Source organism: Centrocercus urophasianus, unplaced genomic scaffold, assembly GCF_019232065.1.
Source record: "Centrocercus urophasianus isolate 14NV4802_14NV808 unplaced genomic scaffold, USGS_Curo_1.0 seq_28, whole genome shotgun sequence".
Classification (NCBI taxonomy): Eukaryota; Metazoa; Chordata; class Aves; order Galliformes; family Phasianidae; genus Centrocercus; species Centrocercus urophasianus.
Window position 1 is genome coordinate 6,966,979 of NW_024884844.1, and position 12,501 is coordinate 6,979,479.

General features: G+C 36.7%; 1 long non-coding RNA gene across 1 annotated transcript; it reads left to right on the top strand.

Annotated features, from left to right (window-relative positions):
* The first annotated feature begins 5,766 nt into the window (after positions 1–5,766).
* Positions 5,767–11,501, top strand: LOC122164939. The gene is made up of 4 exons (XR_006170345.1): positions 5,767–5,952; positions 6,873–6,931; positions 9,175–9,244; positions 11,392–11,501. It is a non-coding gene; the product is annotated as an uncharacterized LOC122164939 (long non-coding RNA).
* Positions 11,502–12,501: the final 1,000 nt, after the last annotated feature.

Genomic DNA, 12,501 nt, shown 5'->3' on the forward strand with positions numbered 1-12,501 from the left:
TTTCAAAGCAGACAATAAAATATGTGGTAAATGCTTCAACTGATCTAATTGCACCGTCCATGTGACAAAATGACATACATAAAATCTTATATCAGGTTTTTTATTGATGTAAAAACAATGATACCTCAAAGCATTATGCATGTCAGAAGCGAGAGTCTAAAATCAAAAGCCATAAAATGTGTTATTGGAGGCTGTGTTTGTCATAAATGGCAGCTGTGCTCCCATCCCATAATGGTACTGCTAAAGCAAAATGAGATAAGAAATCGTTTGTCTTCAGCTAATTTTCTTAATTATATGAAAGCAAGTCATTTATTTCTTGTTTTATATAAATGGCTTTTAACACTCGATACTTACAAAATATCATTTTGGCCTAAAGCTCACCGTAGATTATTGAAATGAATCTATAGACTTATATGACTGTTAGACTGGATTATTTGCTTTTAATTAAAAAGCATGAGTGTTGCAATTATCAGAGGACATTGTAAAGATGTGCAATACATTATCATCTAGTTACCATTTCTCTGAAGCAGTTACATAACATAAAAACAGTAACATAAAGTGAAAAAACAGTAAAGCAAAGACCTATAATTCTAAATTACGCATTCCTACTAACAGGCGTGAGTGGAGATAAAAACCACTGCTTTAATAATAATAAAGAAAAGATGTATAGAATAAGAGAATGAGCAAGAAATTTTTGTTAGATCAGTTTGAGAACAGTTAAAGAAAATCAGCTTTTCAGACTCTGAATGCCAAAATATAACTTCTCCAAATGTAGACTAAAATCCCTTCTGCTTTGTGCTATGAGAATAAGCTCTGAAACATATTCAAGGTTCTATTTTCCAGCACTACTCTAACATCTGAAAGTGTAAACATTGCTTAAATGCTCACACATTCTATTTTTTTTTTTTTCCATTCAAATTTTATTTAATGCGAGGCAACTGACACACCTTCCAGCCCTTCGACTAGCTTTGTTGCCCTCCTTTGGATGCTTTCAGGGATATTCTCAACCTTTTTATGTTGTGGATTCCAAAATGCGTACAGTATTCAAGGTGAGACTGCACCAGCATTAAGTATGGTGAGAGAATCCCCTGTTTTGACTGGAATCGCCTCTTTTGGCTGGCATTATCAATCCAGAGAAATAACCAACTCCTTCCTCAGAGAGGTCAAGAGTAAAACTTCACTGAGCTCACTGTAGAGCTTAGCTTAGTACAGAGTGTCAAGTTCAAAGCAAGGAATCCCACTACATGTATACGGAATATGGTGTATATTCTATATGTGATGTATATACGGTGTATATACTGCATGTAGATTGTAGATGGTGCAGGCATCATATTGCATTGATGTGGTTTGCTGAAGGGTCTTGTTACTGACAGCTCTTTACTTGCTTTACTGTTCCACTTTTCAGCCTTTCTGACCTGGCTTTGACTCTTTTATGGACCCACTCTTTTTCATTCCTGGAGCAGAATACGGTCATAAAAACACTGAGAGCTGGATGGGAACTGCATTAACAACAGTGACAGTTATTGCATGGCTTTCTCCACAAATGTCTTTTTTGATGTTTACTAACAAAAAACTCACTTAAACTGAGTTTGTGTTGGCATTTCTAATGGGTCGAAGCAGCAGCATATCGAAGAGGCCAGCCTTGTTCTCAGATGCCATCTGAGCAGCTCTTAAGATGTGCACACCTGTAAGATCAAAGATGCATTTTTGCTTGTTAAGAAATCTATCCAAAACCCATCTATGGACTGATACAGCTTTAAAACAGCACCAAAGATGTTTTAAATTGTGGTCATTTGGAGGAACCAGTAGAAATTGCTTCTGGCTCTAAGGATGAACACAAACTAGTATCAATCTTACTACTGTATTTTGTTATGAATTAGCCGTTTTATTATCTAATTATCTGAAGATGGCATTTTTAATGTCCTATTTTCATTCCCGTATGGCAGAGAAACTGTTTGAATGTCTGTACTAGAAAGATGCGTGAATTTATCCTGCAATGAATACAGAAGAATAGGAGATGGAGTATAGGAGTTGACCTACAGATCTGGGTAAGTTAGAACAGATGTTGTAGTTTTGATGAAATGCTTCATTTGGAAATCATAGTGAAGAATCTTCAGACACAGCTTTTTAAAATGATAGTTAAATCCCTAAAAATCTGTTTTAGAAAAAAATGACGTGATAGTTACCACGTACATTTTCCAGCTATTGAACTAGAATACCTGTATTGCCATCTGGGAGAACTCTATACAAAAATGGCCAGCAGAGCTGAGTTTTATCATGGCGCTCAGCATTTCCTTCTCTTTTAAGCAATCAGCAGATCAGTCAAAAATCTCACTTTTCATTCCAGTTAGTCTGCTCTGCAATAATTTTTAGCAATCAGATTTTACCATCTGTGGAACTGTCAAAAAAAAGAAGATGTAAATTTACTTGTGCATCTTAAATTACCAAATAGCTTTCCCAGTGCTCTTGCCATGTTTTTACCCTCTGGGGATTTGTTTTTTTTTTTTTTTTTTTTTCAAAATTTTTGATTGATCAACTGAATAATTGCAGATAATTTAACCTATTTGTCATGTATGCTTGAGTGCATAGATTAGATCTGGCTGTTCCAGTAAAGCTCAAAAACACTGAGATAATAAAAAAGTGTCTGGATTTATAGTTCTCTACAAAACAATTTTTAGATCGGCCTGATTCTTGAATTTTGAAAGGCTCTTTGGTGCTATTTCCTTCTTCTCCACTGAGTTTTCTGATGGGCCTAACAGCAGTGACACTGATCCTGTGCATCTCAGGACTTGTATTTTACAGCAGCCTCCAGGACCGGCCCACCATTAAAGGGCTAAAATGGTGTTTGACCATCATTCGTCCTGCTCAGCCAAACTGCAGGGACGTTGTCTAGTTTTAAGAAATGTAATTTCTTTCATCAGACCTTTTCACTATAAAAAGAAGTGGATTTATTAAGTGCTCATTACCTGCAGTTCTGAGTTGAATATCTTGTGTTACATTGCTCTTTATGTGGTATTGAAATGGCCTTGGGCATGATTGTAAGGCAGTAATCCTAGTGAGCACCTCATAAAGATGAGATGTTCATCTCATCTGGGAATTGCTGAGAACAAAAAATGATAGATAAATTATTTTTAATGGCACCAGGAAATGCTATTTGCTAACAATAGAACTATAATCCCTCTCTTCTGACTTCCTTCTGTGCTTGCTCCATAACGTGCTTGGCAATAACCTTGGGCTGGAACAGACTTCTCAGTGCAAATATGATAGTGCCAACGGAAGTGACTGGTGCACTTGCAGTTCCTTTCAGGAAAGAGTATGCTTTGTTTATTTGAGCTGCATACTGGGATTATTTGTTGAAAGTCTTAAAACTTTCTGGAGAGACATTCTCCACCTAGAGCAATAAAAGAACAACTGTTAAATTTAATTTCTACTAGAAGAGTAAGTTACCTTTTACTTTACTAAATCAGTGAAAATGGATGCTAAATATCTGATGAAAGATCCCATCTGGATACGAGGGAAATTTTTTTAATCACTTCACTTCCAAAAATCTGAGGTATTATACATTTGTGGAGAGATGTTCTGAGTTTGTTATTATTGTTTGGTTGCATTTTTTTAATCGATTGGGTGTGTCAGGTGTTACATTTCGATATATTGCAGCAACATAACTTTCCTTTATTGCTATGTAATACATAGCAGAAAAATAAATGCAGACTGAGTTTTTTAATGGAGGTTTAGATACCAGGTGTCACATAAAGAACAAACTGTGTTTGACAGTAAAATAAGACGTTACCTCAGCAGCCACGGGACACATTCTGCTCTCCCACAACTCGTATGTGTCAAAGACTGCATTACTGAAAGCATAATATTGCTCCTGCACTAAGAGCGTGTTCCTTCCAAGGCTTTCAAGACCATGGCACCAGGTCTGATTTAAAACCACTTCCATTAAGAAGCATGGAACTGGATTTTTCTTCTTGTATTTAGTGCTACTGAACTCCTTGCCATCAGGTATTAAGAGAGTGTCCAAGATATGAAATGCTACAAATATGACAGATGTCTGTGTGAGCCACAGAGATATTTCATACAGAATAGTGAAGGCGAAGATGAATTCGAGACTAATGGATCCAAATAGCTGGTCAAGACAGGGCAGCGAAGAGAGGGAAACAAAAAGATTTAAGACTTAACGAGACCAGTAAAACCAACAGGCTTTATACCACTGAAGAGCAATAGTTACTAATTCACTTTCAGATTTCTACCAAGTTAACAACTGTGTTGATCTGTAACCCTGTCTAGCTGGAAACAATGGAAAAAAATAAATTGGCAACAAATACAAGGTCTGACAGAAAAAAAGGCAAAATTTGAAAGAGAGCCTATGTTTACAATAGTTGCGGCTGCTTTGGTAGATGAAGGAAGAAGAGTACTGGAAGGAGAAAAAGAAAGATTAAAGCATTATGGATTAGTGAGATAAACTAAACTAAAATTTAAAAAGTAGAACAAAGTTAGTTATAAATAGAAAATTTTAAAAGCTTTTCATTTTCGTATTTGGAGAATGAGATACAGTAAACAGGAAGAAAAATCAGCTTTTCACGAGGAGTTGAAAGAAAGAAAGAAAAGGAAGAAAGTAGAAAAAGAAAGTGCATGTCCTTCAAGAAAGTAAGTTCTTTAGACAAAGAAGAGCAAACTAAATGTATTTTCTTTAAATGATCATGGTAAAAGCTGTTGGTTGGATTCAGAAGTATATTAATTTCAATATGAAAGAGTTAATAAGTTTTGAATTTCCTTCAAATGTCCTAGTAATCAAAGATCATTTGACTATATATCTTATAGTAATTAATATGAAATGAGAGCAATTAATGATCCTTCATTAATGTGTCCATTACATCAGTCAATCAGCTTCTGTTTTTGTCAGATGCTATTTAGTATGCTTTAAGAAAGAGGGTTATTTTGGTTGTAACCTTCATAAGAATTCCAGCTGGAAAAGGTGTGGAAATAGGAATCACAGCTAATTAAGTCTTTTAAAGTCCCAAACTTCTAAAGGTGAGCATTAATAAAATTCTTGCTAACTTCTAAGGTACAAAGGCAGACAGGTAGCCAGGTATCAACAAATCTGTGGGTGTTCAACTCCAACTAGTGCTTTATAGATTTTTACTTCCATTGCTAAATGAAGTGACCCCATTTTAAAAATAAAAAATAAAATAAAAACCCCAATTTTTAACTGAACTATTCCTTTTTTTTTTTTTTTTTTTTTTTTTTTTTAACACTTTTTTTTACACTCTGCCTGTTCAAAACAAAGAAAGCAAGTGCAAAGGAGGACATGCCAATCTGCTAAGTAATCTTTACTAACTCGTGCATAATTCTCATGTTTTTCCAGCAGCTTCCCATGTCAAACCTGCCTCAATGGCTGATGTGACACCTGGCTACTGTTGGAAGTTTGAAGAGCTGTTTGTCTATGAAAAAAGGATTGCTGATTAGGAGAAAGCATCCCTTTTTATTGATCTGAGATTACTGTCACCTGTTAAAGTAGACAAATTAAAAAAACATTAAAGATTTGGGATTGCTGGCAGTTGTCCTCTGTGATTTAGCATGGACAGGGCTACTATTCCAAACAGGTATGTTGGCAGTCAACTACATGCGATTGCAGTTCATTTTAATGTAAAAAGCGCCATTTACCATGTATGGCAGTCCTTCCCAAACAGAATAGTTGACCTTTCTTTGATTTATCTTCTTCTTTGATTTGATTTTCTGATTAGTAAATCCTCCAGCAAATATCCTAATGAAATCCCTGCTCATTTTGCATTCCGGATTTGTCCAACGAGGTGCTGAATATCAGCAGGTAATGGAGGATGGAAAGAATACTGTTGAGCAACGAGAAGCAAGTGAGATTAAGGCTGAAAATACTGATTCTACAAGAACTGCTTGTTCATGGGAATACTGCTGCTACTTGCCAGAAAACCTGTGAGTAAAAGCAAGCTTGCACTTGGTGTCTTATTTGAAATCAACAGGTGATTACCTTATTTGAAACTATTGGCTTACAGACTTATCAATCTAAGTGTCAGAAGGCATTATGAGACCCTCAGAAATATGTCTTAGATTTCCAGAGGTCTGAGATACTTCCAGAGGTCTGAGGCCTGTTATATAAGGTTTCATGATGAATTCTCCTTCATTCTGCCGGTTTCTATAAACTTTAGTAAGTAATAGAATATATCCTAATACCAGATTTACAAGGGGAAAAGAGGCCAAGTGCACTAACACAGCTAACGGACTTCAGAGTTCATCTCAACTCCATGCTCTGTGACCATCTGCAATAGCTTTACTGCTTTGAAGCTGCTGCTCTGTTTATTCCTAAAGTTGCCTGTTTTGGCATTTTAGGACTGTTCAAAATTGTTAAGAAACTATTAGTTTAAAACTTATTTATTTATGTATTTTCTACTGGCAAGGTAAGTGGAAAGTATGTGCTTGATTTTTTATTTTTTTTAATTGATTTGTTTTTCCCCCCTTTTTGCGACTATTTTTAATAACAGAATTTTTAATAGCATGACTTGCAATATGAAAGTGTTTCGTACTGGAATGATACATTTCAACCCTCAAAATTCTAGTCAATTTCAGGATGTCAGATTGAATGATGTGAAGATGAGTTGCTTTATTGGGAAAAAAAAGAGGCTAAATCTCTGTTGCTCCATTCCATGAACAACATAATCATAATCATTCTGATTACAGAGCAGCTTTGAGAGAGATTTTTTTGATGCTTAGAAAAATAAATAAATAAAATATGGGACATCTGACACCGCTCTGTTGAAAATGTTCAGGTGATTTCACTACTTTTCATTGGCTCAGCTAGACAATAGAAAATTATACCTTAATTTCATTTTATCCAGAAAGAAGAAAAATAATGAAAAGGTGAAGCAATTTCTCTGAATTCACAGTAAATCAGCAGGTAAGAAATGAGAGCAATTCTACTTTTTATCGCTTAATAATGGAAGGTAATCACCTGGACTAGAATAGTGTGTTCTGTTTGGTCTTACAGTCTATTTGGCATTGTATCCTTGAATCAACCCTAAAAATGAATCCATAATGCTCCATAACTGACATTTTTCTATGGCTTGTAAAGTCTCTTTTATTCACAGTTGTTAAAAAATTCTTGTTGGTAAGAATTATTCATTCAGTTTAGTTGAATGAAACCCATGGAGATACAAGCAAGACATTTCTACAGAACTACCATTTAAATCATGGCCCATACAGCCACCTCTCAGCTGTAAATTGCTGGGCAGTGACACATTGTGTGTATAATCAGAATTCCTAGAAATCAGGTTAATCTGCAACAGAAGAAATAGGAATGCAGAGTTCAAGCATATGACCATAAGTATTGAAACAAAGCATCTCAGCTGCTGATGGTGCCTACTTGTGTGCAGTGTGAAGTACTTATGTTTACATGGATATTTAATATTTATGCCAATAATTGCAAACTGCGTAATGTAAGTCATGATTGTATTTGATTCCTGAGATCGAAGTTGTAGTGTTGTAAGCTTATTCCTGAAATACGGTACTGAACTAGAAGCGCTGCCTTCTAAACCTAGCCATAAATAAGCAAACTCCTATAACAAAGCAACTGAAAAGCTATCCTCTGTGTTTTCCTTTTGTTGCATTAAAAAACAAAAACCCAAAAGAAACAAACGAAAACTTTTGTACACAAAACCACTGGTTTGTCCTAGAAAATAAATTAATATTTTGTAGTTCACTCATTTGTCACTAATTAAACAAATAATAACTCTCGTCATTCTTCAGATAACAGCAATCTTCTTTGCACTTTTCTGGGATGTTCCACACATGATGAGATTCTTTTTTTAAAAAAAAAAACAAAACAAAACACGGCTTTTCAGTCTTGGGACAAACTCAGTGATTTGATCAGCAGGTGGATTGTAGCATGTTCAGTTCACAGCACTTTCTTGAGATGCGCAGAGCGAACGCAAACTCGTCAAATCCCTAAATCCAGACAACCATGTGATATAATCCTTTTTATAAACAACTCTGTCAGTCTCTTTTGTACTTTACAGTGGTGTTTTATTTTTCCTCCAACAGTAAGCCCATTAAAGAGTCCTTCTGCTTTGATAGGTGTTTTTATTTTTATTAATTTCCAGTTTAAAAAAAGTAAGAGAGAGAATTTTAACTTGTTAAATCACGAGCCAGTTATTTTTCTTTTTAATGTTAACTAGTGTTTGCATTTATTTTATTTTTTTTTAATGTTTATGTCAGCTGTTTCTACAGGCCATAATCGTATCTTCTTTGATACCTTCCTGTTTTCCTATGTTAAACCTGTGGGAGAGCAGAGGGAGGCCCTTCTGTCTTCCACTTTCAGATGAGTTTTCATTCCTCAAATCGTTTTAATATCTCTGTTATATCCCTTGTAAACTCACCTTTAAACAACCTGAGTTGCAGATGGCGGGACATATCACCCATGTTCTCTGTCATTTTATCTCCTAAAAGGTGACATTTTCATGGCTGATGAAGTTGAGGCTCAGTGTCACCCTATAATCCGCTAATACGGCAGACCTTCCTCGAGCTAGTATTCGTAGATCTTTATCACTTTGTCATTTCTAACTGACAAAGTCTCATTTTGCAGCAGAAGCATGTACTGTTGATCACCATCTGCCTGACTCCTACTTTACTCCCCAAATCTGTAATCTCATTCCTCAAGGCTGCGTAATTTTTACACGGTCAGTTTATCACAGAGATTGTTATCAGTACTGACACTGCCTCCCACCTTTGTGTCATCAGCAAATCGCAGATGTACTCTTATTTTGTGCTGTTAGAGTAAATACAGATTAATAAAATTATAATACGCATTATAACTAGGTCATCGTGAGAACAATCTTTGGCAAACTCAGTTTCAACCATTCCTCTCATCTGGTACTTTCCCTTTGATGCCTCATCTTTTGCTATTCTTGATATTCCTTTTATTTTTTAACTAATTTCCATGTTCTCCAGCATGTTATTTTAAACCATCATATAGGTTCACATAAAATGCTCCATGAAATCCAGATGCAGACGAGTTACTGCATTTCCTTCAATTAACGTAACAAAAACAGATTTAAGTTCATTTGACTGTATATCTTTCCATCCAATTCTTTTGCCCTTTCTTCTATTTTCCATTTACCTTCATGTTTTTAATTATTCTTTCAGACTAACGGATCAAAGTCAGATTAATAGACCAAGGACAAACACAACTGCAGGGATCGGCCTCTTCTCCCAGGTAACTAGAGAACAAGAAGTAATGGCTTTAGGCTTAGCCAGGGGAGGTTCAGGTTGGATACTGAGAAACATTTCTTCTCAGAAAGGGTGGCGAAGCATTGAAACAGGCTGCCCAGGGAGGTGGTGGAGTCACTGTCCCTGCAGGTGTTCAAGAAAAGTGTAATGTCACACTGAGTGACATGATTTAGTAATGTGATGGTGGTGGGTTGATGGTTGGACTAGATGATCTGACTTGAGCCTTAATGATTCTACGATTCCTTACTCATCCTTCTTCCTAAATGCAGATACTGTGTTTGCTGTTTTTGACTTCTACAGTGTCGCTCACGTAGTACTTTTATTGTAGAAGCACAATAGCACACCCATAGTTTCCTCAGTCTTCTAGTCCTGCCGAAGGATAGAAACAGGAATACTGTAATCAGTCTGCAGAAGTCACTCTGATCCAGGTTCCTCTTTTCATATTTACCGTTCATCTGCTCTGCAATAACTAATGATTACAGTCTCAGTGAAGAGAGGATTTCAGTACAAACCCAAAGGAGAATCCAATGAACTCATGCGACTCAGGTGTGTATAGGGTGAAGGAGGCTTAAGTGCTTTTCTGGACGGGAGCCTAAGGAACCCGTAGTTATCATTCTGTGTCACTGCTATCAATACTACTTTCTCTCTGTGCCCTGAATGCATCTCACAAGTGCTCCTGGGAGCTCAGTGAACACATGAGATCAGGTATTTCTTTCCCCTCCTGGTCTTCAGCTTCCTTGAGCAGCCTACGGAGATAGTGACAGCCTGCACCCACGCAGTGAAACGGGAAAAGAAAATAATGCTGTATTCAGATCCAGATCTTCAGCAGCTGTAAACTGTGCTTAGATTAGATTTTAGAGGTGTGCTTTTGTGCTGCGTTGTGTGAATACATGACTGACAGCCATACTGACAAGGTAGAAGTGGTGCAGGCTGAGAGTTCCGTGGATTGACTATAGAAGTAATTTAACCATACGCACAACTGACTGCGTTTAAGGTGTAGTGAGAACACCGGTTTGCATACTTCATTACCGACCTGGCTGATGTAAAGGGAAACTGCTCATAATCTGATGCATTAAAATAAGAAAAACATTTTTACAGAATAGTTCATTCGTTGAAGATTCAACACTTCCTTTATGCATTCACTGAAAGATGCTCCACTGTTTTCTTCATGATTTATTTATTTGAATCTAGTCTGATTAAGCACTGTAAGATTTATTTCTTCAATATTACATTCCTCATAGAATTTTAATTGTACAACAGTGGAAAAAGAGCTGGAGGAGAATAAAAACATATTGATTTAATTCAATTTTTATACTCACTGCAAGTTATTTTACCTTCGAGGGTAAGTGTGCTTGGCGATAGTGAGGGGAATACATACCATAAATTCTCCTTGATCGATCAGTAATAGAAATAAATTATATCTCATTTACAAATTTACAATTAAGCAAGGAAAGAGAATGGCCATATTTGTTTGACAATAGGTGCCGTGGGGCACATATAAAAGGGAGTAACGACAGAGCAGCAAAAAAATAATTGTAGTCGAAGAATATTCTCCATTATCTCTAGAAAATATGGCACTTTTGGCACGTTTTGGATCCAGTTTCTTGTAAATGGAGCTTTGAAATCAATACTTATTACCAAGAGAGGACTTTCCTATGAGTGCTTGTACTTTCCTATGGGTAGTTGTAACAAGATTCAGAAATCAGAGAGTTTGCCGACTATCAGTTATATACAGTAATAATTTTTAATAGAAAAATATTTAATGGTTCAATCTGAATTTGCATGAAACCCATCCATACTGGATTAGTTGCTACTCTAATGCGTAGTGTATCATACAGAGCAGATTATTAAAGCATAACATTTTGGAATGATTTCCAGAGATGTGAAAATCTTACATGCTCTTCCCTTCCTTCTACCTGCCCACTTCCGTGCCTTTTTTTCTGGCTGCATTAAATTTATTCGGTGTATACTTAATATTTGTATTACTGAATTATTTAGAGTCCTTAGGCATTGCCAGGACCAGGAGCTGCACGGTGTTATGCAGAGCAGATTAAAAAGTCGCAGTGCGAAAAAGGGAAAAGCCGTACTATTGATCAGCTTTCCCAGCTAAAGGCTTCTTCTCCGGCTTCTCAGCATAGGAGAATTTCAAAGAGGAACCTGACAGATGTTTGCTCCTGCTGGGCTGAGCTGTGATGCTGGAGATTTCAAGAAGGTGCTCCACGGCAATTGAGCGACCTTCTCATTGCAAGGCAGTGCTGGGGAAAGCATCCTCCCGAGGTAGGTAGAAAGTGTAAAAAGAAGTCTGGAAATGAGGCTTATATCTGAAGCAATGGGTACAAGGTGCTGGGAGGGTCATGCCAGGAGAGAGTTGGCACACTAAAACTGTCAAGATAGGAAACCTTCTGTCCAGGAGGATAAGAGAGAATAGAAGTGGTTTCATTCTCATTTTGATCTATATAATGCCTTGATTCTGGGAAAATACATGGCGCAACTTTTCAAAACTGTGAATTCCACAGTTCTATTTTGCTGTTTCCTGTCTGCTGCTTCTTCAACTCTAATGCCTGTTAAATTAAATATATATATATATATATATAAAGAGGCTATGAGGGTGCAGGTCTGCTAAAGAGTCTGAGGGTAATCAGTACCATGGATTTGACTTTCAGGCATGCCAAATAGCTCTGATTCCACGTGACATTATCAGCACCAGTAAACAGTCAGTATTACACATGGAGCTCTTTAAGTGCTCACAGATTTTTCTCGATCAGTATCTGCGGGGAAAAAGACGGTTTGAATTGCAAAGTTTCAAGCTTCAACCCACATTTATTGTTTCACAACTTCCAGACTCCTCATTGGTGTTACAGACACAAAAATCAAGATGTAGCCTATCCTTGGGAGCACCATGTGCTCCAGCACATCAGTCGTGGGCTGATGGAGCTTTATCACTGCTTTCACAGCTGTCGTGTTCCCATACATAATTAACAAGCAAACACTTCATACCGTGTTGTCAGTGGATAATGTTATTATATCGTCCATCACGCACTGAAATCAAAATGGGCCAAGACTAATTTTTACTAGCATCTTAGGAGATTTTGCAGACATCAGTAGGCTGACAGATATCTGAACGTTATTTCTAAAGAAAAGATGAAAGTGTTTCACAACATACTGATCTGTACCTGAGGATGAATGATTAATGTATACTGTGGTCCAACTCGGATTTCTTTTGATAACAGCCGTGAAGCAAGC